This window comes from Phyllostomus discolor, chromosome 10 (genome assembly GCF_004126475.2).
Source record: "Phyllostomus discolor isolate MPI-MPIP mPhyDis1 chromosome 10, mPhyDis1.pri.v3, whole genome shotgun sequence".
NCBI lineage: Eukaryota > Metazoa > Chordata > Mammalia > Chiroptera > Phyllostomidae > Phyllostomus > Phyllostomus discolor.
In genome coordinates, this window is record NC_040912.2 from 86,442,155 (window position 1) to 86,464,306 (window position 22,152).

General features: G+C 44.1%; 1 protein-coding gene across 6 annotated transcripts in view; it reads right to left on the reverse strand.

Moving 5' to 3' along the window:
* Positions 1-19,910, reverse strand: part of TCAF1 (TRPM8 channel associated factor 1) — a 40,078-nt gene extending 20,168 nt beyond the window's left edge. The window contains exon 1 of one of the 6 annotated variants that reach the window (XM_028525166.2): positions 19,657-19,805. The gene's annotated coding sequence lies outside the window, so the exon portion shown is untranslated. Of the gene's footprint in view, positions 1-4,978; positions 5,170-7,109; positions 7,387-19,656 lie in introns of those variants that run through there. The other 5 variants (XM_028525168.2, XM_028525167.2, XM_028525164.2 and 2 more) reach the window with 5 other exon arrangements.
* Between the last annotated feature and the right edge of the window lie 2,242 nt (positions 19,911-22,152).

Sequence of the window (22,152 nt, forward strand, 5' to 3'; positions counted from 1 at the left end):
TTCGGCCCTTATCTCTCTTCTATTTCCCGTGTCAGCGCACATGCTCATTCTCAAGGTTACACGGCACAGTGATTACAAGTTCCGCCCTGGAGGTAGGCTGGCTGGCCGGCCCTGAACCTCAGCTCTGCTGTTACTGGCAGCGAAACCAGGTACCTCACCCCACACTGGCTCCCGCACGCAGGAAGGAGGGGTGGTAGGATCTACCATGTCAGGTTGTCCTGAGGACTGAAGGACATAACACAGGCTCGGTGCCTTTCAATGATTTATTATGTTTATGAGCATTCAGTCATTTATTATATATATGCACATATAGCGATATACACATATATCTATGTATATGCGCTTATAATTATTTTGTCAAGTGCGAATTAAGTATGTGCATAATAGAGAATTCTTATAAATGAAAAACCTAACCTAATGTCAGATTTTACACACACTGAATTAAGCATTTACTGATTCTGATTTTACAGTTTTCGCAACTTTGGGGTGAAAGTGAATAATAGTATTATATTGAGTTCTTAGGCATTTCCACAGGCCCCTGAAAAAGCCCTTGGCCCAGGCACGCGCCTTCCCGGCCGCGATGGACGCAGCCCGTGAGCCCGAAGCCCCTCCCGAAAGGGCCACGCCCCGATGGGTAGCAGTCTGTACCACCGAAGAAGTTGCCCACTTACTCTTTTCCCTCCAAAGCAGCTCCTCGTAGGTAAATGACCTGAGCTCGATGTCCCTGGTGGTTACCAAGGGTAACCTCCACCTCAGAGAGCTACGGGGGACATACACTCAGCAAACAACTGGTTAATAAGAGCTTCTAACCTCCCTGCTCCTCCCGGTGTCCACAAGTAACCAGGACAGCAAGCCACAGGGTCACAGTTGTGTCCCTCCTCCCGCCTGCTCCATGTCCTGTCCATGCCTTTCTTCTCGACTGCCAGTCACACTGCCTGCCATGAACCTCGCTCAGGTCCGCAGTACTGGACTGATCCCGTTTCTCCGTCACCGGTATCTGTTCTCACCTCTATCCTTTCAACACCACCATGGTGTTATTTCCAGAAGAGAACCCCTGGACCTCACCGTGGCCCACGGGGGGAAAATGTGAGCACTCTGTGGCGGGAGGTGGGGGGCGGGGGTGGTGGGAGGCCGCCAGGGCTGGGGGCTCCTTACTTTTCCAGCCTCTCCGCAGCTTCCAGAACACCTGGCGTCCCCGAACATGCCCTCCTTTCACGTTAGATTCTCTTCCCATCCTCGTCGCTTCCTGCTCCCTCTCCCTCACCTTTCTGTCTACTGAAATCCTATCCTCCTGCGAGAGGTATTTACAGAAGAGGAAGTGTATATGGCCAATTAGTATACGCAAGTATGCCCAATCTCACTAGCCAGACACATAAAAATATAATGTACGTTGCCCATGTTGTCAAAAAAGAAAGTGGGGAAGACGGAGAAGAGGAAAAGGTGGAGAAGAAGGTGAAGCAGAGGCAGCTCACAATGTCCAGTGTCCACCAGGCTTTGGGGACAGTGTCACATCTGCTGGAAGGACTGAGAGCCTGACAACCACCTGATGGTGGTAGCTCAGTTTCAAAGTGTACGTCTCCATAGGCCAGCGACCTCTCTTCCAATAACCGTCCCCGGAAAGAAGAGTGGCGGCACTAAAGATGTGCGAACAAGGATGCCCAGTGCCACAGAGTCCGGCCCAGAAATGGAGGGAGACAAATGACAGGGGACGTGTCTTGGAAGCAGTTTGGCTCCTGTGGTTAGAGGATCTCTAACCCAGAGCTGCGTACCCTGCCCCCATGGCCCACCGCACTGCGACATACAACCCTGGGGCCTGGCCCTCCACCCCCACCACCAGCCACCCATTTGCACCCCATGAAGAGCCACCCTTCACACCCCTTGTCTCTGGGCCTATCTCACTGCTGGTGTTGAAACTCCAAACATACCCTGAGCAGGAAACTCACATTTTTGTCCCTCTGGCTGTACTCTGAACTAGCTGCCGGAGGAGAAATCTCTATGCAGTGACAACGGGATGGGCAGGCGGCCTGGAGATCTGCAAAGCAGGGGGCTAGGGAAACGAGGAGGGTTTCTCCTGGGGGGGTCTCCTCCTACCTTTCTCCCTGGGCTGGCCTGCAGGCCCGAGGCGAGTGGGGTTTGGCTGGGAACGCCCGAGCTCCCTTTCTCTCTGCCACTTTCCCCTTTTCTGCACCGTGAGCGAGGCTGCAGGGTCAGCCCTGGCCTGACACGGACTCTGTGTGTGTGGCCAGACGACGTTTGAGAGGGCGAATGAGTCGACCAGAATAGACTACACTGTGAAGTGTCACGCAGCTATTGCAAAGGATGAGGTACATCTACTTTGCGGCTACCTAGACGAATGTCCTAGACATATTTTAAGTGAAAATTTCAAGTCGTCATACTACATAGGACACAGATGCATTTTTGTATGGATGGAGACAACGCTGGTAGAACTAGTCATTTCAGTAGAAGTGCTGAAACAGTGCTTCACATAAATTATAATCCCAGGAGTAAGCCTCTGAGGTATGTATGCTCACTCTCCCCATTTGACAGATGGGCAGAAACATAAAGAAAACAAAAAAACCTGGCGGCCGGAGAATCTGTCATTTAAGTCACACAGGTGGTCACGGTGCATTCGGCGTCCAAACCCAGGGCACCTAGCCCTGGAGTCCACGTTCTTACGTACCGTAAACAGATACGCCTCACAAGCACCTGTTTCTTATACACACAGAAAGCCTACGAGGCCGCATTTCAATGTACGAACGTTAGGAAGGGGCGAAGGAACAATTCTTCCTCTTTATACAAGTTTGCACCCTTTGAATTCTTTTCTGTATTACTATTACAATTAAAGATAGCACAGGTAATACCGATTTACTGAACCAAGTAAACACACATGGAATGACTGAGAATACAAGGGTACAAATAATTAAGACGAACTGATCCCATCTTACTCGTCCAAAAATGTCTTCCTTCACCTCCCAACAAGTTCTACACCTGCCCACCAGTAAGTTTTTCTTCTCCACTGTGGTTGTTCCTTGAGATTTGCAGCTGGTTCTGCTCCCACCTGCACCGGCTGTGGGTAATGCTGACACTTTCGAACCAAATTCCTCCTCTCTGTGCCCGAACCCCTGTTTGCCCTCCAAGCTTGGTGAGCTCAGACAGACACTGCCTGGAGAAATCCCTTTTATTTCTCCCCTGAAGTTCCTCCTCCTTGGTTCTATTTCCATGGATCCTGCTTTCTCTCCCCCAGGCCCACCAGTTTTCTGGAACCCGAAGCACCCCTCAAACAGAAGGTACGGCAGGCACCACTTATGACTCTGGGAGAGAGCTCTCCAAGTCCCCCACCCCCGCCACAAAGTGACCCCACAGTGCCTACGTGGGCTTTCCCTTAGGAGATGTTGTTACATGGACACAGAGGAGGGTCGTGGGCCGGTGCTGCTCACTGCCCTGCATCCTGCATCATATCTTGATTCCAAATCCTCAAAGTGGGGTGGGTGTCTGCAGTCAGGTCCTTTGGATTTCCCGGGAGCTGCTCCGCAGGGGGATGACTGACTGATGGCTGTAAGGGGTGGGCTAGGGTCAGGATGATCTTCAGCAAACAGCTGCACTGGCCTTGAAAAATGGTGCCCACCAGAGACATCCAATTCTAGAAGTCTCCTCTTCTTCACGCCGTTTCCTTCCACGAACCCTTTTTCTCTTTCCTTCTACGTCCCATGTCTTTCCCAATGTCCATCACCTTTTCTTAAGCCAGAATTAGGGTGGTCCAACCTCTTCTTTTGCATTCTGTCTGAAATAGTCCCTGCTCAGTCTTATTTGATTTTTTTTTTTTACTTAAAATGGTTTAATTCATACATTTAAAAGGTATGTAATGCACGTGAAAGGATGTAGGCGGTAAAATAATAAAAATTTTTAAAATTAAACAGACTCCCATTTACTACTGCCCAGCTTAAAAAACAGACCATTACTTGTTATCTTTGAAGGTCTGCTTGTAGCTTTCCGGAATCACTCCCTCCCCCATTCCCATAAAAGTCAGCTCGCTTCAAAACTTTGCTTTTCCTGTTTCCCCCATTTTGATCTTACCACCCCCCCTTCTTCATTCCTGAGTCCACCCCCCACCCCCGCCCCGCCCCGCGCGCTCCGTCTTCCCCAAGCTCCTGTTTGCTTCTCTGTCTGTGGGACTCCCAGCAGGACAGCAAAATGGAGGACCACCAGCTCAGCAGTGAGAGGGCCTGCTTTGTTTTCTCAAAAATCCCGGGGCTGCCTCAGGGGTGTTCGTGCCATCAGAGGCACAGTGCTGGCGAAAGGTCGGTCTGCACACCGCAGGGCTGTCACTACTAAGCTCTGCCGTGGGCTCCCAGACCCCGCTTTCCCCTGCAGGCCCTCGCCCAGGCCCACAGCCAGTCCACAAAGAGCAAGTCGGTGACGTCAGAGGAGGAGTGGAGGGGGCATAGGTTGGGGGGCGGGTGGGCGGCGGAGAGGAGAGGAAGGGCGCGGAGCGGAAAAGGTGGGGTGGGCAGGGACTCCTGCAGGCCTGGTGGCACGGAGTTTTGGGAGGGATATTGGCCCCAGACACGGTGTTTGCAAAGATCAAAGGACAGTGGGACAGAAGTGATGCTCCGTCACTAGCCACCTGTGTGACCCTGAGCCAGCCCGTCCTCCCTGGGCCAAGGTATTCCCATCTCCCAAGGCTGCAGATTAGACGCCGTTCCTCTAAGTCAGGCCTGTGCACAACTCGACGACACAAAGCAGGCAAACAAACATCACAGGCAGGGCCCCCAGAGGGGCGCTGCGGCAGGCGCCACGCAGAGCCCGAGCGCCAGCAGCCGCGACACAAACAGCGAGCGAATCTGTCCCAGGTTTGGGCCCCCGCAGTTCCGACCGTATCTCCCTCGGCCTCCGGCACCGCCCCCCGCCCCCGCCCTGGCCCGATCCGCCGCCACCAGCCCTTTTGCAGCCTGCGGGGCATTCGGAGAGGGCCGCTCACCTGATGGCCCTGCAACTTCCGAAGGGGCAGCTGGAGGGGCAGGGCTGGGCGCAGAGGGGGTGCACGGGGCTGCGGGAAAGGGGCTTCCCTGCTGGCAGCGCGGGGCGGCGAGCTGGAGCGAGGAGACGGGGCGGGGGCGGAGGAGGGGTTCCAGCGCAGTCTCCTCCTTCCCACTTCCTCCAGGCCGGATCGAGCCCGAGGGGCGGCGCTTGGCAGGCGACAGCGCTTCTTTGTGTCGCTGGCCCTGTCAGCTGGCCACTGCGGCGGTGCCCCCCATCTGGATGGCAGTGGGACCTGCCGTTTTATTGGACATAAACTTCTCTATTCACTGATAAGGACAAGGCTGAACAAATTATAGGTCACATTCTATGGAATATTATTCAGTTCTTATGGAGAGCTCACATTTCCATTGGGTTGGAGGAATGTGCTTTAAGCATTGCCAAAGGCAAAATAAAAACTAGAAATTGATCAATATGCTTTCATTTTTATAGTAAAAAACAGCCCTTTGTATATTAGTAGTATGGTGGGAGAGGGGAAGGATGCATCTCTATCTATTAATACTGTTTAACGAGAGAAATGGGGGAGGGAAACTTACAGTTCTACGTTGTTTGCTTTGCCTTGTTATATGTCACCTTTGTAAATTAACAATGTTTCAAACAACAGGTAATTAAAATTTAGCCTCCACTGTACATTTCAAACCCTATTTCTTTTCTGTAAGTCCTCTCTCATGATCTGTCGACAGCTGCTCCTCCCTTCTCTGATTTGCAAGTTCCTACTTTGCGCGGTGACTTCACCTGTTCAGGTGCTACTTCTAGCCTGTGAAATCGGGGTAGTACAGTGGTTAAAACCCAGACTGTCACGAGACGGTCAGGTTCAGATCTAAGGGCTCTATTTAATGGGCTGAGTGACTTTGAGAAGTGACTTAGTTCCTTATGCCTCAGATTTATTACCTGTAAAACGGGGAGGATGAAACGAGCACTTATATGACGGATGTACTGTAATGTTTAAATTAAGTGAGTGAATACTTGTAACTGTCTTCCCCCACTGCCTGGCAGTGTATGACTGTTAAGTAAAACAAATCTTCAAGTCGTCCTAAGAGTCAACACTTTGTATTTCAGGCAAATGTGTATCTTTTTATCCTGATTAGGGTCTGGGTCCCAATCGATGTCCCATTTCTTTTCCCCATCTCTCTTCAACCCCTTTCCCCCAAATTGACTCAGACAGACAATACTCAACAGGCGGATGTGGGTAGGTGAGTTCAGTGGCAGGCTTTACATAGAAGGAACTCCAGGCAGAGAAATCTAGAGAGCCCGAATTCAGGATCCGGTTCCTTTGAGGACAGTGAGCATCCCTGATATTCCCCAGGGCTGAGAGTTGGCAGATAAACCAGGAGGGCTGGCCACTTGCTTGCTAAGTCCCTTTCAGGTCTGAACCACTAAGACTAATAGCAAGGAAAGGGAGAAACCCAAAATATGGTTTTACCAAAAAATTTTAAAAGTAAATCAAAACAAAAACGCACATATTGCTTACATTAAAAATAAATAATACACATGGGAAGGATGCCACCTGACTTACCTCCAAGGAAGGGGTGATGAGATTTGGTGGGGAAAAGGTCTTAATTGTCAGGTTTTGTTTCTTAGGAAGGAAGAAACACACAGTCATACACACACACACACACACACACACACGCACACACACTCATAGCTACAGCAAAGGCGATAGAATGTTAGCATCTGGTACATCTGTACATCTGTTATATTATCTTCTGCACGTATCCGTAGCTTTGAAATATTTCTGCATGAAGAAAATGTTTGTAAAGGACAGGGATATATTAGACTCCTGCTGGTTAGGTGCCTGGAGAAGATACGCAGCACGCAACAATTAAGAGCCACAGAGGTAGAAAAGAAAAGCAGAAACAGACATGGAGAAACCACAGGCGACCTTTGAAAGACATCTGCCTCCCGAGGCCCAGGCGGTCTCAGGCCCCGAACCCGACCCCCTCCGCGGGCCCCGCAGGCGCCCCATCCCCAGTGCCGGCCTGAATCCTCCGCCTCCCACTCGGGATCATTGCACTGGGTCGCTGCGCCCCGGCCTGCTCCAGTTGCAGAAACCATCACTGAACAAGACTCACCGGTAGTCCAGCAGTTTCCACACCGGGCTCCTTCCGAGGGGGAAGGGATTCCTCAGGGGAGACGAGACAAGGAGAAGGGCCGGACGGCTCGGGGATTTGGAAATTGGTGGTGGCGTTGGCAGGACCCCGTAGGCGGAGGTGGTCTGTGGTGCAGATTGGGGCAGGGAGGGGGCCGTCCCGGGAGCTGATTGGCAGCCGCAGCGGTGGGGGCGGGGCCTGGACGCCCCCACCTTCGCTGACAGCGGAGGCCTGGCTTTGTGTCAGTTTTTGCACGAAATCTAGGATGGGCTCGCTGGCGCCCGCACGGAGGGCGCGGCAGGGCAATTTGTTGAAAAATCAACCCGTGAGACTATTTACCAACAACGGAGTGAGTGATAAAGTATGATAAATCTTTATGTAAACTAAAACACAACTATTTGCAAGAACGAGTTACATCTCTGTATTTGCCAGAAGTTGAGGCTATATTTATATATCATAGTTTAAATAAACATTTAAGGTGATAGTAAAACGGGGAGTGTGCATTTTTGTACAAAAATGCAAAAAATATTTTATATGCTCATGTAAGCATACCAAGTATTTGAAAAACATACATCAAACTATTAGAATCAGTACTTCAGACAAGAAAGAGTAACTTATTTTTTAAGTATTTTTCTTCATACAGCTCCTAAAACTTTTAATGGTAGTAGGTATTATTTTGTGATAAAAATAAATTCAATCAACTAAAAATAGAAAAGTATCCTTGCTCACACAGCTGGTAGTGACCACTCTACTATATATACGGTTTCTCCCTCCGTGTGGGTTTCTTGAACTTTGTTCCTAGTCCTGACTCATTTCGTTCGAGCAACAGTGGAATCCAGCACTGACATCTGAGCCAGGACCTGGCTTTATGCCTGGCCAGGTCCTGCCTTGAATCTGTGTCTGCTCATCCAGTTTTAAGAGCTCAACTTCAGGACCTGGGGGAAAACCACTTGTTCCTTTTTATGGTTGGCCCCAAAACCCCGAATGATTGGTGTGGTTGCTGGACATTCTCTGGTTTCCTGCCCCCTCCCCCCTCCCAGCTCTGGCCTCTGTTCTGCCGACACCCAAGGAGGTCTCTAAGCCCAGGCCAAACGGGCCCCATGAAGAGAGCATTAAAAGGCTTTCTCCTGACCACAAACCAGTGTCCAGGCGGACCTTGCACGGGAATGTGGATTCAGTGGTAAAGGGGATGGAGTGCCACATCCTGTAATACTTCAGGGTTTCATTACAATTTTTCAAACTAGAGGAAGTATAAGTCAAGGGCTGGTTTTTTTTTTTTTAAGCCTTCTTTCGATTCTCCACTTCATGTGGCCATAAGCAGGTGCCCCATAATGTCTGCTTGATGGAGTGGTGGACAGAATAGATAGATGTACAGTATGTGGGCCGAGGAAGGCAAGCCTAGGGTCACTCCTCAAAAAAACCCCAAAAAACCAAACAGCAACTTGATGTAGACAACTGATTAAATTATAGATTTCCTGTATTGTAAATTTTCTTCTTGTTGTGCTCTCTTTGCTTTTCATTTTCTCTTTAACCATTTTGTTTTCTTTCTATATCTCCCCAAATTTCAGGAGGGGTTATCCTCTCTCTCTTTCAGACTTCACATTACTAACTCAATTTTAAATCCTATATCCTGCCCTGGCTGGTATGGCTCAGTGGATTGAGTGCCAGCCTGTGAATTGAAAGGTTGTCAGTTCAATTTCTAGTCAGGGCACATGCCCGGTTTGTGGCTGGGTCCCCAGTGGGGGGGGGGGGGCGTTGTGAGAGGTGGCCACACATCAATGTTTCTCTCTCTCTCCTCCCTCCCTTCGCCTCTCTAAAAATAAATAAATAAAATCTTAAAAAGAAATAAATCCTATAAATCCTATATCTTTCCCTATTTCTAATTCCCCTCGAGTTTCTGTTTTTCTTTCCAGTTTTTGCCCCGAGTAATAGAGACCTCCATGAAATCATTAAAGTACTGAAATAACTTTTGAGATATTAAGTTCTATAAATACTCAGTAATATAGAAATGAATGCACAATTTATTAAAAACCCATACTACAAAACATTATGAGGTTCTTAAAAAAATGAGCTTATCATACTTCAAGAATGCTTTCAATCTATATTGTCAATGAAAAATTTATGATTCTACTTTTTAATGTGTATCTAACAGAAGAAAATAAAGCCATATTGGGGGACTTCAGGAAGTGAGAAGAATTGACCAGGAATTTTTTTCTTTAGACATTTGGTACTTTTAAAACGTTATAAAAGTCATTTTAAAATAAAAAAAAATAGGGCCATTTGGTAATACTACCCTTAGGTCTATACACAGTAGAAATGCAGACACATGCTACCAACAGAAGGTACCGAAGGGTTTGTTCAAAGCAGTGCCATCCGCACGGTCTAAAACCGGACGCTGCCCAGGCCTTGCCCTCCCTGCTTTCCACCTATAACACCACCCCCGTGCCACCTGCTATTGCAAGATTCTTAAACATTTTATTCTCAGACCAACAAATACTGAGGGGCTATTATAAAAGATCTGCTTTGCAGAAATTCTAAAGGATGTATCACAAGAAGACATAAAACGGTCTTTGGTGATCTGAGACGTCAGACAAAATAGCGAGAGACTTCCAGTTCTGGCCCTGAGAGAATGAATACCTTGTCGGAAACAACCCTCCCACCGGAACACATCAGTAAAAGTTGGACAAAACACAGGGAACAATGGAAGACTCTGAAGAGCCAACAAAACAAGCAGGGCTTGAAAAAAGCTGGATCCTGAGGGAAGGCAAATAGGATTGGAGCGCCACACCTACTGTGGCCTTTCCCTTCGGGGTATTTTTCAGTTCCCAGTGCAGGGTAACGGGAACAGGAATGGAGGCCAAAAGGAAAGTGTCAGTTTTACAGGCTTCAGATATCACCAAACCACAGGAACTCAGAGAGCAAAACTTCAGAGAAGAAGAAATCTCAGAGAAGTGAATCTAAAAATCTATGTCTAAATTCCCCTTAAGTCACTGGCTGACTCCTAAGCTATGCAGCTTCAGGAAGGCTCTCCCTCCACCCTCACCTCTGCAAAACCACAGAAAACAATGGCTAAAATCCTGTAAAAACTGAGCAGACATTTCAATAGCTGCACCGTCCAGGGATAAGGCAGTGGAAGTCAACTCCTACCAAAGTAAACGATTCTTATCAACACACTCCGCTTTCGGTTGAGATACAAGAAATTCCATTGCCTATGAATAACAATGACGCTTTGCGAGTAAGGACTATGTTCTTGGATAAAGGAGAAACCTAAAACAGACCAGTTCTAACAAAGCTTTAAACAGGCCTTTGATAGTATGAAATTAATCTGCTGATACTTTATCTGTCCCCCACCCCTGAAAAAAATTCTGTTTGAAAAATAACAACAGCAACCTATAACTTCTCATCGCCAATGTCCTGCATCCAATGAAAAATTTAGAGGGAGGCTAAAAGTCAGGCTAAGTTGCCAAGGACTCAGGAAAACAACAGACAGTAGAAACAGACTCACGGGTGGTTTCAGACCTCGGGGTTGAGATCGGCGGCTGGCTTTATCACAGCTGTGAATACTATGTTCAGGTGGGACAGAAACAAGGCTGGGGGATTTCAGGACAGATGTAAAACTCATGAGAGAGTAAAACGGAAACTTAAGAAGATCATCATTGGAATCAGGAATTCAATAGTTGACTTTAATAGCATATTAGACACAAATGACCAGAGAATGGGTGAAGTGTAACAACGTTGAATAGAAAATATTTGAAAATGACACAGGGAAGAAATCATGATGCACAAAGAGATGAAAGGAGGTACAATACAAAGGCCATAATAGAATATTAAGACATGGTAGGAGGTTGTGGATCACGTGTGTTCGAGTCCTAGAAGAGGAGAGGGAGAACGATACAGAAGCAATATATTAACAATTAATGACTGAAAATCCCCTGAAAGAGATGAAAAACATCAAAACTCAAATTGAAAACCTCCACGTTCCCTAAGTGGACTAAAAACAAAAGAAAGCTACAGTGGGCATATCATAGTCAAACTGCTAAAAACCAGATTCAGGGAGGAAACTGAAAATCAGCCAGACATAAAGGACCTTTCCATTCGGAGGCACAATAATACAGCTGGCTTTTCACAAGAAATGATGGAAACCAAGATACAATGGAATTGCTTTAAAAAAGAAAGATAAAATCTGCCAACCTAAAATTCTGTGCACAGGAAAAATAAATGCCCCCCCCAAAAAAACCCCAATTAATTATAGATAAACAGAAGCTGAGAGAATTTGTGGGCAATACAGTATAAGAACTACAAAAAGGAGTTCCTTGAGATTAAGGAAAAGTATTCCAGATAGGAGCCCCTAACTACATGGAAGAATAGACAATACTGAAAAGAGTAAATGCATAGGCAAATATGTTAATATTGACTGTTTAAGTACACAAATATAATGTCTTCTGGGCTATAGGATCATACAAAAATAAAGTAAAATCTATAATAATAACAGCACAGCTGCAAGATGAGGGTTAGTAAACATACACTGTTTTTAAAGTGATTGCACTCTTTGAGCCTTACCCATACCCTGATACAAAGACAGACAAAGGATACTATGAGAAAAGAAAATTATAGGCCAACATGTGTGATGAACACAGATGTAAAAATCCTCAACCAATATTACCAGACTGAATTAAACAGCATCTGAAAGGGCCACACATGATGATTAAGTGGGATTTATTTCAGAAATGCAAGGGAGGTTCAATATCTGCAAACCAACAACTGTGCCGCGTACCACGTGAGCAAAATGAAGGATGAAATCCTAGAATCATGTCAGTAGATCCAGAGAGACAGTGGGAACATAAGCAACAATTTTTATGATAAAAATTCTCAACAAACCGGATATATAAGAAATACATCCCGGTATAATGAAGGCCACATATTACAAACCAACAGTTGACCTCAGACTCAAGGAGGAAAAGCCGAAAGCTTTTCCTGAAAGGTCAGGGACAAGACAAAAGACCCACTCTCACCGCTTCTTTTCGGCATTGTACTAGAAGTTCTACCCAGAGCAATTAGGCAAGAAAAAGAAATAAAAGGCATCCAGCAGGAAAAGAAGAAGTTAAATGGCTTCTGCAGACGACATCATCTTGTCTATTGAAAACCCTAAAGACTCCACCAAAAATCCTGTAAGAACTAATGAACAAATTCAGTATGGTTGCAGAATACAAAACTAACAGAAAAATCAGTTGGGTTTCCCTACACTAACAACAAAGTATTTAAAAGGAAAATTAAGAAAGCAATGCTATTTATAATAGAATCCAGTACAGTAAAATACTTAGAAATTTAACCAAAGAGGTGGAAGATCTGTACACTGAAAACGATAAAATACTGATGAAAGAAATTGAAGACACAAATAAATTAAAAATATTCTGTGTTCATGAATTAGTCGAATAAATAATGTTAAAACGTCTATACTACCGGAAGCAATCTACAGATTCAATGCAAACTCCCATCAAAGCTCCAATGGCATTTTCCACAAAAATAGAAAAAAAAAGTCCTAAAATTCATATGGAACTACAAAAGAATTCAAATAGCCTAGGAATCTTAAGAATAAAATTTGAGGCCCCACAGTGCCTGACTTCAAACAATATTACAAAGCTATAGTAATCAAAACCAGTATAGCATTTGCATAAAAACAGACTTATAGCCCTGGCCGGTGTGGCTCAGTGGAATGAGTGCCAGCCTGAGAACCGAAAGGCTGCCAGTTTGATTCCCAGTCAGGGCATATGCCTGGGTCGTGGGCCAGGTATCCAGTTGGGGGCATGCGAGGGGCAAGCAATCGATGTATCTCTCACATATGGATATTTCTCTGCCTCTCGTCTCCCTCTCTTCCCTTCTCTCTAAAAATAAATAAATAAAATCTTTAAAAAACAGAGAAGAAAGAAACAGACTTATAGTCCAGTGAAACAGAATAGAGAGCCCAGAACTGAACCCACACATTTATATTCAGCTGATCTTTAACAAAAGTGTGAAGAACACACAATGGGGGAAGGGTAGTCTCTTCAATAAGTGGCGCTGGAATAACTAGATATCCACATGCAGAAAACTGCATTTGGGCTCTTACTTCACCATGTAAAAAATCAACCCCAAAATTCATTCAAGATATAAATGTTTGACCTGAAACTGTAAAGCTACTAGAAGAATGCATAGAGAAAAGTTTCTTGACATTGATCTGGGCAATAAAATTTTTGGATATGACCCTAAAACAGAGGCGACAAAAGCAAAAGTAAACAAGTGGGACTATATCTTGTTTAGTAAACTAAACTAAAAAGCATCTGCATGTCAAAGAAAACCCTCAACAGAGTGAAGGGACAGCCTACAGAATAGGAGGAAATATTTGCACACCATATACCCAATAAGGGGTTAACATCCAAAGTACACAAGGAACTCAAACAACTCAATAGCAACAAAACAAACAACCCAACTACAAAATGAGTAGTGGACCCGGACAGACATTTCTCAAAAGAACACATACAGATAACCAAGAGACACAAGCAAAGGTCCTCAAATCCACTCGTCATCAGGGAAATGCAAATTTAAACCACGAGATACCACCTTACACCCGCCAGAAGAACCAGTATCAGAAACACAAGCGGTAATCATTGTTGGTGAGGATGTGGAGAAATGAGAGCCCATGGCACTGCTGGCGTGCATGGACATTGAACAGTCGTTGTAGAAAACAGTATATATAGAGGTTCCTCAAAATATTAAAAATAGAACCATATCATCCAGCAGTGCTACCTGTGAGTATATATTCATATGAAATAAAATCAGTACCTGGAAGTAAGACGTGCACTCCGATATTCACTGCAGCATTATTCATAGGTATGGAAACAACCTATGTGTCTATCAAATGAATGAATCAAGAAATCGTGGTACACACATACAATGCAATTTATTTAGCTGTAACAAAGAAGGAAATCCTGCCATCTGCAACAAGATGGATGAAACTTGAAGACATTATGCTAAGTTTCAAAGTAATTCAGACAAAGAAAGGCAAATACTATATGACCTCAATTATATGTGGAATGTGAAAGTCAAATTCATAAAAGCAGAGAATGGCATCGTAGTTAATAGGAGCCAGGGGGTGGGGAAAATGGAGAAATATTGGTCAAAGTTTGCAAAGTTTCAGATATGTAAGATGAAACATTCTGAATATCTAATATGTAGATAGTATAGTGACTACAGTTAATAATACTGGATTATTATGTATTTCACATTTGCTGACAGAGTATACCTCAATTGTTCTCACCAAAAAGGGGTAAACTGTGCAAAGTGACAAATATGTTAATTAGCTTGATTGTGGTAATCATTTCACAATGTATACATATATCTAAAGATCACACTGTACACTATATATATTTTTATTTGTCAATTATATGAGTTAACTATATTATATAACTAGAGTAATCCTGAAACAGTCAACCTCAAACATCAGAAGATGTAACTTCCAAGTAAGAAGAGAAGTAAAATGGGGAAGCAAAGAAGGAGAAAAAAAGAGGGAGGAAGAGGGAAAGAGAGAGAAAGCAAGCAGAAAAATGAAAAGCAAATAATAAGATGGTAAAAATAAATCTAATTATATTACTAAGTACAATACATTTTACAACTAAATTATTTAATGATGAGTTATAAATGATCAAACAATAATTTAAAAAACTCAGTACTGAAATAATACAGATAAGTTTCTTGACATATATTCCTAAAACACGGATTTAGAAAGATTTAAAGTCCAAGGATGATGTAAATCAAAGACACCTTAATTTAATTCTGAACAAAGTAAAAATTTAAAACAAAAGGTGTTAATTGGTAGCCATAATATTGTATCCCTACATTATGATAAAATTTTCGATTTACTCCAATTCACTGATAACATAGCCTCAAAATATATAAAGTAAAAACATACAGATCTCTAGTGAGAAAGTTCAAAATCAACAATTATAGTGACAGATTTTAATATACTTCTCTTTTGTAATCGATAATTCAGGTAGATAAAAAATTGGTGAAGATATGGCAGATCTGGATTGCATAATTAACACACTTGTTTTAAAGGTATATGCCTGGCTCGTGTGTCTCAGTGGATGGAGTGTGGCCTGAGAACCAAAGGGTCGCTGGTTCAGTTCCCCGTCAGGGCACATGCCTTGGTTGCAGGCCAGGTCCCCAGCAGGGGATGTGTGAGAGGCAATCACATGTTGATGTTTCTTTCCCTCTCTTTCTCCTTCCCTTCCCCTCCTTCTAAAAATAGATAAATAAAAATCTTAAAAAAAAAGGTATATATAGGCAGCCACATAATTAGAGACTACACATTATCTTCAAGTAGACAAAAAAAACTGACCATATGCTAGGTTATAAAGCAAACTTCAATCAATCTAAAGGAATTGGTATTAGATATTTTCTGACTACATTATAAATTAGTTAGGCAACACTTACTATAAGATAATAAAAGAATCTTTAGGTGAGTGCAAATTAAAATACACGCTTCTTAAAAATTCATAGTCAAATAAAAAACCATAATGGGAATTATAAATAATTAAAGCTATGTAATAGCAAAATACTCATATAAAAACTCATGACATATAGCAAAAAAGGTGATACCAATTTATAAGAAAGATCTTATATAAGAAAAAAAGCTCAAAATTAATAAGCTAAGCATATACTTAAGACCTTAGAAAATAAATAACAAAAAATTCAAAGATAGGAAGAAATCATAAAATAAATAACAACTAATGAAAATAGACAGTTTTTTTGTATGTGAAAGAGCTAATAAAGTAGTACAAGTTCTGACAAAATTAATCAAAACAGAAAGAGAAAGAATATATACACATATTAATAATGAGAATGCAATCATAATACTAGATGAGGGAAATATATAAACATGTAACAAGATATTATGAACAATTTTATTCTATTTTGAATATATGTATTTATATGAAATGGTTAAATATCTATGAAAGTACAATTTATGAAAATTGACTGCATAAGAAAACCTAAACAGTCCTACAATCCTTAAAGTAATTGAACCAGTAAGTTTAATATCTTCTGACAAAATAATCTCAAAGTGCTGAGGGCTTTGCTTGTGATTTGAGCAAATATTCAAGGACCAGATAATTCCAATCTTGCACAGATTTTTACAGAGAATAGTAATAGTGAGAATACTACCCATCTTATTTTATGAGGTAATATCATCAGCAGATAAGGTTAGTACCAAAAAGGATAATTAGAGGCCATTCTGAAGTTACATATATATGCAAATATCTAATGCTTATATTTATATGTATACATAAAAGTTTTTGCATATTAACCATAGAGGGTTTATTCCAGGGATGTAAAGTTGACTTAATATTAAAAATTGAATACTATAGTTTACCATATTAACATATTTAGAGAAAAATTATTTTAAAAAATCAATAACTATAGGAGTAATCCATAAAACATCACATAATAAAGTATAAAAGTGCTTATCATAAAAATAACTGAACTTTCTTATCATGTGATAAAGTTATGACATCACCATAGTAATTGCAACATTTAAATTTGATATAGTGAAATTTTTCTCTTTATTATCTTAAGGATAAAACAAAATGCCCTTCCCTACTTTTGTTTACATTACACTGGAGGTAATAGTCAATGCAGTAAGACAATAAAAGGAAAAAGAAATTAAAGTTATAAAGATTGGAAAGGAAGAAACAAACCATCATGATTTTCAGATGATATCACTAGTTGTGTAGCAAATATGAAATATTCTAGGTAAATTTAGAATTATTGATGGAGTTTATTAAGTTTGATATATAATCAATATATAAAAGGCAATTGCTTTTCTACACATCAGCAACAAAAAGCTACAACATATAATTTTTATAAAAGAAAACATTTATGGCAATATGATAATTTACTTATGTAAATACATTTAACAAGAAAAGGAAAACAATGAAAAATATTACAAAACCTTAAAGTAAGCTAAATAAATAGCATTATACACCAAATTCATAGGTGGAAAGATTCAATATCTTAAAGAGGCCATTTCTCCTCAAATTGCCTTCTAGAATTAATTCAGTATCAACCAGAATTCTAGCAGGTTTGTTTGTATGTTTGTTTCTTGTTTTGTTATTTAAATATTAATATGGAGGATCAAAGATCCAAAATTGCTAAAACAGTCTAGAAGAATAAAGAGGGGGAAAATCTTTCTTTCTAGGTTGTAAGATTTACTATAAAACTCTAGCAGTTAAAAATAATTTAATATTGGTGCAGAGTCAGACATGTAGGCAGTGAAAGAGAGCAGGGAGCTCAAAACAAATTCTCGCATATACGAAAACAAGATCCATGCAGATCACTGGTGATGGGACAACCACCCACCTGGAATAGAAACTGTAACAATCAGATTCCAGGTAGATGAAGACTGATTGCCAGATGCAAAACTATAAAAGCTTTCAGAGGAAAGTACAGGAAAATTAATTTACTCCCTTGAGAAAACAATTTTCTCAAACAAGACAAACTATAAAAGAAAGAGTACTGGTCACTTAAAAATTCAAGACTTAGTTCCTGGAAAGAGGCAGAGAGAAAGAAAAGCTAAGCATCAACTGGAAGCAGATAACTGCAGCATACATAGCTAACAAGGGATTGGTTAGCATTCAGTTTTTACAAGGAAAGCATTCCAGTGCTTGCTAGGGCAGCGCATACACTAAAATGTACATATACTAGAATGAGTCAATAAGAAAAAGACAAACAACCCAATATAAAAATGAGAACAAACAACCCAGGATTATCACAGAGAGAAAGCACCATCGCTTTTCAACATGTGAAAAGACGGTCACCTTCATTACTGATCAGAGAAATGCCAATCAGACTCACAAGGGAATGTTCCCTCACGCCTGCCCGAGTGGCTAAAAATGAAATTTCATAATAACAAGTTATGACAAGTATGTAGAGCAACAAGTATGTAGGGATTCTCATCTCTTGCTAGAGGGGGTGCAGAATGGCTCAACATTTGGAAAACAGCTCGGAAGTAACCTAATAAAGTTGAACATGCGCAAATCTCGTAACTCAGTAATTCAGCACTGGTGTGTACTCCAGAGTAACTCCCGCCCATGTGAACCAGACGTCATGTAGGAGAATGCTGGAGGCCGCGTTATTGGTTAATAACCCCTGTAATAGGCAGCCTTTAACAGGGGCCCCCCAAGTACCCCTGCCTCTGGGTATTCACTCTTGTATAACCTCTTCCCCTTGAGTGTGAGCTGAAACTATCACTTCTAGTGAACAGATGGCCAACTGATGGGATGTCACTTTTGAGATTGGGTTACTCCTCTCTCTCTCTCCCTTTACTCTGGGGGAAGCAAGTCCGTGTACATAGGCCCATGTGGCAAAAAACTGATGAGTAAAGTAAGGGCTGCTTGAACACCAGCACTAGGATGGCTGGCAGTGGATCTTATGGCTAAGGCATCTTGGTTAAGACCAATAGGGACTGCGCCAGATTTCACCAAGCTCCTCCAAACAGCCTGCAGTTTTAAAACTTATGGATTGCTCATTTCTGGAATTTTCTATTTAATATTTTCAGACCGTGGTTGACCGCGGGTCACTGAAACCGCGGGTAACCGAAACCACGGAACTGCAGATAAGGGGAACTACTGGACTGAAATGATATCAATTGACAAATAAATAGTTCGGAGTGTAAAAGGATGGATGGACAGACGGATGGTCACCTAGACAGATACTATGTCCTTTAAGTTTAATTAGACCTGCTCTTCTTCCAGCAGTTTCCGTGATTGTTCTGTCAGTAAATCTCTTCTACTGAAGGCCTTCTCCCTCCATTGCAAGTTGAGTCAACGCAGAGGCCAGCTTAGGGGGCTGTTTACTGGGTAACTTACCTGAAGGCCAAATGCATTCCAGGCTAAACATTCCACAGGATTCCCTGCACCCACTCTCACCACCAGCCCTCCTCCCACCCCGCCCCTTGCACCTCCCTCCCCCACCCCAGACACTCTCGGGGCCTCACGTACAGCCCTGGGGTAGGAGAGGACTTTAACCTTGGGGGAGGGAGGGCTCTGCAGTAGTGGGCTACACTCACACAGTTCAAGCATGAGTCCCAGGAAGTGAGGTGACTTCGCCTCCATGCTTTCTTTGAGCTCAAATGACAATGGATCCTGCGGAGCGCACCGCCCCCCACAAACAAACAAACAATAAAATTACAAGAAAAGAGTGGGTCCTCGCCTCCTGCCGAGCAAGGGTGAATAACGATGTAGCAAGAAAGAAACAGAGACTGAGCCCCAGGGAGACACCAGAGTAGGATCCCAGAGGTAACAGCAGGGAATGCTGCGTGGAACACGTCCGCCACCGCCCATCCGAGACACGCAGAGGCCCCACACAAAGTCCCCATCCGTGCTGACCCCACAAGCGCACAGACAGCCTCGTGGGCTTTCGCCACACCTCCCCCTCTCCCGCCCAGGCCACCCCCAAGCTTGGTCGAGAATTATCGCTGACCCGCCCCCCAACTCACCGTTTGCCCCGTTTATCCCTGCAGCGGGTTTGGGTGCAGAGAGGACTGGCTAGGAGGAGGCGGCGGCAGTTCCCAGGGGGAAAGAGCTTCCCAGCAGAGAAGGGACTGGGCGGTGGACGCAACCTGGGACGTGGACAGCTGCAGGGGGAAGGAGAGGCGAGATGGGCGAAGTTCTGGGAGCTGATTGGCGACCGCGCCTGTGGGGGCGGAGCCAGGCGGGCTACCTTCGGACGGCAGAGGGCCCGCCGTGTGTCAGTTTCAGCACGGAGATGCGGCCCCGAATCCGGGATGGGGACGCTGGCGCCCTCCGCGAGAGTGCAGCAGGGCAGCTTGTGGAAAACTAAACCCGTGAGGCTGTTTCTGAGTACGTGAGGGGTTGCCAAACGACAATGTATTTTTATATAAGAGAACGCACAAACATTGCCAAGGACAAGTAAAAAATCTGTGGGTCCTAGGTATACATTTTAATTAAAAGAATCAAGTTGTATTGAAATGGAGCATATAGTTACGTTGTTATAAAAAGATTGTGCGTTGCTTATATCAAGGCAGGGCTAAGTGTAAAGAATTGGCTATTGGTACCGATCTTCGCAACTACCGAGTTGTTTTTTAAAATATCACATGTATTGTTCTATGCATTAAATAAAACAGGAGGGGGTTAAAATGTCTACTAACCAATAAATAGGTGACAAATATTTACCGTGAGGGAGAGAAAAGGTGTGGCTCTTCCTCGGAAGGCACTGTGGCCCCCTCTGCTCACCCGCTGGGAAGCGCATGCATTTCCTACGGCTGTGATAACAAAGGACCCCAAACTTAGTGGCTTGAAACAACACATTTATTGTCTTTATTATCATCGTAGAGTTCTGTGGGTCAGAAGTCCAGGCAGCGTGTCTTGCTGGCTAACATCATGGTGCAGGCAGGGCTATGAGCATTCTGAAGGTTCTACGGGAGAATAAATCTCCTTGCCTTTCCCAGCTGCTTTGGCTTGGGGCCCCTTGCTCCAAGCCAACAATCTCATCAGCCTCAGCGCCAGCTGTCTCATGCTGTGAACCTCTGCTTCTGCTGCCACGTCTCATTCTCTGCTTCTCCTCTCTCACTTATTCTTGAGCAAGTTTGACCTGTTCGTTACCTTTCCGTCCTGGATCCAATAGGCCCTCAATTCTAAATCCCACTTCTGCTTTTATGCTCATTACTGCAGGTCTTTCTGTTCACCTTCTGTCTTCTGCATGGTTCATCTTCGTCCCCCAGGTAGTTTAGTTCTTTGCAGGTAGAAAGTGTAGTGGGTGGAACACCTTAGCAACAGCACACTTGCCACGGTCCTCTTATGCCACCTAAAAGTCAGGTGCTTTTCAGAGTCGTTGAAATACATGAGACAATAGGTGAGAAAGGACGTTCAGAGCTCTCAGAGGCTGCCAGTACTAGGTTCCCAGTCGGCATGGGCTCCCCTCTCCCCACTTTCCTCGGCAGGCTCTCACCCAGGCCATGTTTTCCTCCCCAGTTCCAGAGCCAGTCCACAAAGTGCAGGTCCGGTGACAGCAGGGGAGGAGGGGCGAGGGGCCTAGGGGGAGAGGGAGCAGCTGGGAGAGGAGAGGAATTGAGCAAAACAGCCTGGCCCTTATTGGCAGGGAACTTGCTGGCTGAGGCCTGTCGCCTGCATATGCTCGCCGGGTGGAGAAGGTCTGCAGTCCGCTCTGGCCCTGTCTCCTCCCAACCCTTCACACACACACAACATACATGACACATGCGTGAACACGGAGCAAAGCCTAGGGGACTCACCAGCATTCTGGCTTCTTGGGTTTTGTGCTGACAGCACTGGAGCCTTCAGTGGGCGTCTGAATGTCAAGGTCATGCTCATCTCTGCCTGTGCTAACCCTTTCTGCTGCTTGCATGTCAGTATTCCATTTTTTCATGAAGGAAGAGATTGGATGATATGTTTTAGCTCTGAAACTGCGACCAAATGCACAGGAAGAACAAGACCAACTAAACATGGTGGGTTCTGGGAGTCTGTCTGAGAGAGAATGGCGGGGCAGGGGTATGTCCTTGTTCCCAGTTTCTGAGAAGAAGAGGGGTATGGCAGGAGAGAAATCAGCTGTCTTGGCAGAGGGAATGAGAAAGAGGAAATGCTCACCCCAAGGAGCCCCAGTCTTTTAGGAACACTCAGTCTGCAATCCCTAAAGCCCCGCAGGTTTCCTTGGACACCCCACTCAACTGCACAGACTTGCCCAGACATTGGCTTTGCCTTTCACCCTTGAAGGATTTGTAGCCAGAAACTACACCTCTGTGCCTGGGAGGCTGGGTTCCTCCGAAAAATGCACCCCCTGTGTCTGCCCTCCAATCTCCTTGCAGGTGGTTCTCAGGGAGATTAGACTTTGGCAGGGAAGTGAGTGAAGGGCAAAAGGATTTTGAGAGTAAAGCAGGTGAGGGAGAAAGAGCAGTGGTTGAACAAAACAGTGGACTCTCTGGTCAGTAAGAGGATTCTTCTGCCTTTAAACTGGGACA